Raw genomic sequence first — 6,548 nt, 5'->3', positions numbered from 1 at the left:
GTTTGTATTGGAGAGTCTGACCCCCTCCTTGGCCAGTCCCCCAGATTTTTGGGTCCTTATCACGGGTCCCATCATGAGAACAGGGAGTGCTTGTGTTTAAACAGGTGTTTAACACTTACCGAGTGATGACAACGTGTAATTGTATCTGCAAAATCAAGCAGCGTTTAATCTGGGAAGAAGAATCTGAATTATTTATCAGGTTTGGAAAAGGCAGATGGGCAAACAAATAAAACATTTCATCTCAGCGCTCTGAAAACGATCTGCACTCCGGATTGATGCGCTTGGCTTTGTAGGAAAAAAGAAAGCGCCTTGTCTGAGTGTATTACACAGGACACAAGAGATGTCAGCGGACTATTAGCAGAGAAATACAGGTGGAGCCGCAGGCTAGGAGCGCCGATCCCGGGATCACAAGGCGGCAGAGACATTATTGTTTTATGGAGGGATTAATAATGTAGCGAGACAAAAATATCACCGCGCAGAGAAGAGCACGAACCGCTCAGTCGGAATAACCGGGGAAGAGTTCGCCTATATTCTACAAAGATTAAAAGATTCATCGACAAAAGGCATTCTGTGTGTCAGACAGTGCAATCAGCTGCATGGCTGAACGGCTGCTACACAAAAATCAATTACAGGACAATCTGCGTCGATGCGTTGACTGTTTATTGCCATTCTGTAGATATTAAATAAATCAAATGTTGTTGGAAAGAATTATGAAAATATAAGAGTGTCAGTCTGGTAAAATGGGCCATCCCAGGGAAATGTATTTGCATGTAGAGTAACTTTAGCAATACTCATGTGTGATACTGAGCATCCATGATTGAAAGAACTGAAATCCAATGAATGAACAGGGCGGGCTGGGGACACAGGTTGGGTGGGAAGGAGCTAGATAATGCTGGACATCCTCCAGCCAGTAAATAAGGCGAGGTCTATCTGACTTGCTGCAGCTTCTAAGGCACAAACAATAAGCACCTGTGCTGACACATATTGCTCAGGTATGGCCCACTGATCTCACTGCCCTGAAGCTGGGCCAGAATAATAATGTGCAGTTGATGCTAACAGAGGCTGATGATGAATTGGAGGAAATGATAGAAATACATAGGGATAAACAGAATATTATAAGGCAAACAAAACACAAATCATAGCAATTGTTTTTTATTATAGTTATTATATTTATATCATCTGATATGCAGTCGTAGCTGAGGCTGGATAAACGCCCCCCATGAGGCTCTGCACTCCAGAAAGCTCGGAGCTGGGTAATGGCATATAAAAGGGAACATATAGTTAACCCAGCGGGTGTAATAAGCCCCTTCTTGTAGCTTCTCATTATAAATCACCAGCCCGCTGGGCCCCTGTACATCGTCTGTCGAGGGGCCAGGAGGATACAGCAATATCTGGAAGTCTGTCACCCAACCAATGAGCTGTCACCCCTGGGAGAAGGTGACATTATTGTATTATAACATAAACTACAACCCACCGCCTTAACTTAGACCAGCAAAGACATCTGGGACGAGTTACGCACTGATTTAATGAGCGCTGTGACTTCCCACTTGACATCAGTAATACTAAATCACCAAGTACAAGACACAAAGACTCATTTCATCCGCCATTAATAATACACCAAATATTCTGTTTAAATAACTGGGATGAGACACGGATCAGGAGGATCCTTTAATCTACATAGATAGATAGATAGATAGATAGATAGATAGATAGATAGATAGATAGACGGCATCCTACAGCGAAGGTGCGAGTCTTCATTATAGTATGAGCGATGTATGAGAATAGGGCACAGTACATGATGAATCCCCCCGGACCGCCTCTCCAATCCCGCTTTCTTCTTGACCTAATTTGCCTCATATTTATAGACTGAAGAAAAATACATCACATTTCCTGCAAGCAATTACCTGATCAATAATGAAAGCACTTCGTGCCTTAAATTGAAATCGCCAGGCCGCCCCTGAAAAAGATGTACGTTATGTGCGTCTCTTCTAAAATCTCTGCTTATTCCGTCAGCCTCGTCCTATTTAATAAGAGAAACACTTCAAAACAATCCACAAGACATTCAGGACAGGATCAATGGATTCCACATTACACGGCCGCATCCCGTTACTCGGAATAAATGTTTACTACATCCTCCGACTGCTGCAGGAAAAATGTGCGGAAAAGTAATTTATCATTATAAAGAGGTCCTGTCTGCTGGGGAAGTGCTACTTGCTTATTATGTATTATTGTGAAGATGTCACTCTGTTAACTCTACATGATCAGGGCAATGGACTTTTATTATACATTTATATAGCTCTGAAATATACCACAGTGTTGTACAGAGAACACCATAGTCACACACTACTAATATACATCATATAGCTCTGACATATACCGCAGTGTTGTATCGAGACATTGTTCAAACCCTGAGACCATCATTTTACATTTCGGAGTGTCTTTACTGCTTCACAGATCATTTTTTGTAAAATCTCGAATTCATGAGCTTTATTCATCGTTATCACCTGAGTTCCTTGTTAAGTTGGAATCATTCTAGGACAATATAATTTCTGTTTGCTTTCAGCGTCAGGCCTGAATATAAAGCACTTCGTCAAGGCAGAGCGAGTCCTTTGTTATCCATGGAAGTTCTCTGACTGTTGTGACTACAATGGGTTTTGTGTGGAGCGGGTCAGGTAATAAGCGGAGTTACCTGACAATGTGATCTCTCTGTTCTGAGCCTCCCCATACATAACGCTGGCTGTGCAGAGACAATTAAATCATTGCTGGGTTTGGTATGAAATAACTTGTTCGTTGTGTCGGCTGTGGCTCAGGGAGTTTGCTGGAGATTTGTATTCAGATCTCATATCTGCTTTTAGTTCAATGATATTATTCAGTTCAATCAGCTTTTTGCTGGATTTCCACTAAGACAGATGACCTTAAACCCTCCAATTCGAGTCTCTATTGAGTAGATTGGACAGCAGAGTCTTTAAAAGATAATTGGAGCACCGAGTAAAAGGACAGGTGACCTTTTTCATTCTGCTTCTTTATGCTCTGTTCTGGCAGAGCTGAGTGACAGTCACTCCCCCCATTACCGATGGCTTCATACAGACTTCTACCGCGGGGGTGTGTCTGATCAAATCAAGGGTGTGTCTGATTTAACAAGAGGTGTGTCTGATCAAATCAGGGGTGTGTCTGATTAAACAGGAGGTGTGTCTGATCAAATCAGGGGTGTGTCCAATTAAATGGGAGGTGTGTCTGATCAAATCAGGGGTGTGTCTGATTTAACAGGAGGTGTGTCTGATCAAATCAGGGGTGTGTCTTATTAAAGAGGAGGTGTGTCTGATAAAAGAAGGGGAGTGTCTGATTAAAGAAGGGGAGTGTCTGATCAGGGAGGAGGTGTGTCTGATTAAAGAAAGGTTGTTTCACAATAAAGAGGGGGCATGTTTGATCAAAGATGGGATGTGTCTGATCAAAAAAGGAGGCCCTCTGATTGAAGAGAAGGTGTGTCTGATCAGAGAGAAGGTGTATCTGAATAAATATGGGGTGTGCAGCATTAAAGAGGGGGCATGTTCGATCAAGGATGGGGTGTGCCTGATCAAATAGGAGGCGTGTCTAATTGAAGAGGAGGTGTGTCTGATCAAAGAGGAGGTGTGTCTGATTGAAGAGGAGGTGTGTCTTATTGAAGAGGGGGAGTGTCTGATCAAAGAGGATATCTTTGATAAAAAGAGAAGACATGTCTAATAAAAGAAGGGGTGTGTCAGATTAAAGTGAGGGCATGTTTGATCAAAGATGGGGTGTGTCCGATTAAAAAGTAGGCATACTTGATTGATGAGGGGGGTTGTCTGTTCAAATAAGGGGAGTGTCTTATCAAAGAGAGGTGTGCCTGATCAGAAGGGGGGGTGTCTGATGAAAGAAGAGAGGCGTCTGATCAGTGAGGGGGTGTGCCTGATTGCTGAGTGCACTGGGTCCATCTCCTGAAATGCCTAATTATTTGCATTGACATATTTAAACCCTCTTCTCCACTAAAATATGAAAATATAGTCGGTACAAAATATATCTATAATAATCTACACAAGCCCCAAATCCAATTACCATGTGATGGACGATTCACATAACTTTAACAAAGAAACTTCCATTACCTTCCCAGACTGAGATAAATCTGACATCATTTGTCCCACACGCCACCCCTCTCAGACACTGCAGGTCACAGTGGGAGGGATCAGTGCTGTCAATCTAAAACACAATAGGTGGGAATAGGAGTGGCCAGGAGGCTGATTGACAAGCTACAGAGATGTCAATCAATAACACTGTTCCCACTACAGTGCAAACAGGCGCAGTGTACATGACAACTCTGCTCTGAATACGGGAGTAGTGCAGCTTCATTGTCACTCCATCACAGGAAGCTACATTAGGTAAATGCCATTGGCAGGATCACCAGGTATTTGTGAGAATTTGTAGAGGGACTAAGAAAAAACAGAAAGTGAGTATGTGCTTATAATTAAATGTTGCAGCAAATTTGGGAAAATTGGTAGTTTCTCTATGCAACCATTCCATATCTCCCTACCATTGTATACTACAATTTTCCACACCTTATAGATTGTAAGCTCTGTTGGCAAGGTCCTCTCTTTGTTTCTCATAGCTGGACTTTTATGCCGGTTTGGGGGAATTTTCCTGGGGCTGTCTGTGGCTTCTCCACAGTTTTTTGTATCCGGATGACAAATAACAAACTCTGCCGATTGTCTATGGAATACAGATTGCGATGCATCCGGAAATCTTTGTTGTCCCTTAAACCTTCCAATAATTATCCGCAGTCAGTGTATAATAACATTGCTTTCTGTCCCGGCCTTTCCTTTGCCATGGTAATGCTCCACTTTTATTGGGACCTCGCCATCCCCCCCGGATTCAGACTTTGGATGTGGTCGAGGATTTGGGAATAAACTCCATGTCAGCGCCTCCCCGGCCACGGTATAAATAGCATGGCGCCATCTTTCCAGCCTCCAGATCTTCAGAAATATCAGAATGTAAAATGAAGCAAAACATGTTTGCAGATTTATTTGTGGGCGACTCTGTGAGAGAAGTGAGCAAATGTCGGGAGGCGGCTGATAAAACAATTAGAGGATCGGGATAACACAGATGTATTTGATCAGAGATAATGAGGTCAGTGATTAATCTGTAACCCATTTTCAGGAATGGCGGAAAGAGGAGAATAAAGAACACTGAATGCACTTTACTCCTTTCTATTATTTTATGGGAAATAATATGGAGTTGATGGCCATGATGGTTCAACAGCTTGCAGTGTGTCCAATAATTATAGGAACATATATGGAAGTGGTGGCATTGAGGGTTTAGTGATTGAAATAGTCATATGACTACTCAACAAGAACTCCATTAGGAGGGAAGTATGGGCAACATGTGGAAGTGCCCGCCATCATGGTTCAGGAAAATGATTCTCTAGAAATGTGACCCACATAGTGAAAGCTCCAATAAATTGGCCTTGTAGAAAAATCATACATGTGGCCGCCATGATGGTTTCACACTTCTATTCTCTTGCAGGACCACAACGTGAGCACTCTTTGAGTCCAATAAAATGGGATTATTAGAGAATATATGGAAGTGGCAGCCATCATGTTATTTTCTAGCAAATTGCGACCAGGCAGTGCAAGCTCAACACGTTGGCGTTGTAGAAAGGAACAGACACGAGGCAGCCATGATGGTTTAACAGTTTTATCCTCTTGCAGGATATTCATGGGACTACTCAACCAAAGCTCCATGTGTCCAATAACATGGGATTATAGGAACATATTTGGAAGTGGGGGTCTTGATGATTTAGGGGCTTTATACCTCTGCAGGATAGTTATGTGACCACACCGTGAGCACTCTTTGAGTCCAATAAAATGGAGAGTAAGGGAAAATATATGGAAGTGGCAGCCATTATGGTTCAGCAACTCTTTTCTCTAGCAAACTGCGACCAGATAGTGTAAGCTCAAGGAGTTGGTGTAGTAGAAAGGAACAGACACGTGGCAGCCATCGTGGTTTAACAGTTTTATCTTGTTGGAGGATAGTCCTACTCAACTATAGCTCCATGTGACCAATAACAGGATTTAAAGGACAATTATGGAAATGGTGACCATTATTGTTTGGCAGCTTTATTACCCATCATAGTCATGCGACTACTCATCACGAGCTTCATGTGTCCAACAGGTTGGCATCAAAAGAAGAAATATGGAGGAGGCAAGCAACTTGTTTAGGTTGTCACCTTTACAGGAAGCCAGGTGCGAATACCCTCAATGGACAACACAAAGCCAAAAAAATCAGACACAGGCTCTCACCAAACACAATCCATTCAAATGTGCAGTTTTTTGACATTTCAGTAGTAAAATAACAATGTCACTCACAATAAAAATGACCAAATGTGGTAAATTATATCACTGTGGATATCCTGTGCTTTTTTTGACAGAAATTGGACAGTTTAAAAAGATACAGACAACGTAAGTCAGATCTACTTTCAGGACATAAAGGATATTTTTAAAATTGGCAAATGTGTGTTTGTCTATTTTAGTTGACGTCTT

The 6,548-nt window shown here is 42.2% G+C and overlaps 1 long non-coding RNA gene across 1 annotated transcript; it reads left to right on the top strand.

Moving 5' to 3' along the window:
• The first annotated feature begins 4,981 nt into the window (after nt 1–4,981).
• Nucleotides 4,982–6,404, top strand: LOC140341610 (uncharacterized). Its single transcript, XR_011922919.1, has 2 exons — nt 4,982–5,136; nt 6,181–6,404. It is a non-coding gene; the product is annotated as an uncharacterized lncRNA (long non-coding RNA).
• Nucleotides 6,405–6,548: the final 144 nt, after the last annotated feature.

Source organism: Pyxicephalus adspersus, chromosome 12 (assembly GCF_032062135.1).
Source record: "Pyxicephalus adspersus chromosome 12, UCB_Pads_2.0, whole genome shotgun sequence".
In the NCBI taxonomy this organism is placed as follows: Eukaryota; Metazoa; Chordata; class Amphibia; order Anura; family Pyxicephalidae; genus Pyxicephalus; species Pyxicephalus adspersus.
This window is presented reverse-complemented; position numbering and strand designations above follow the sequence as displayed.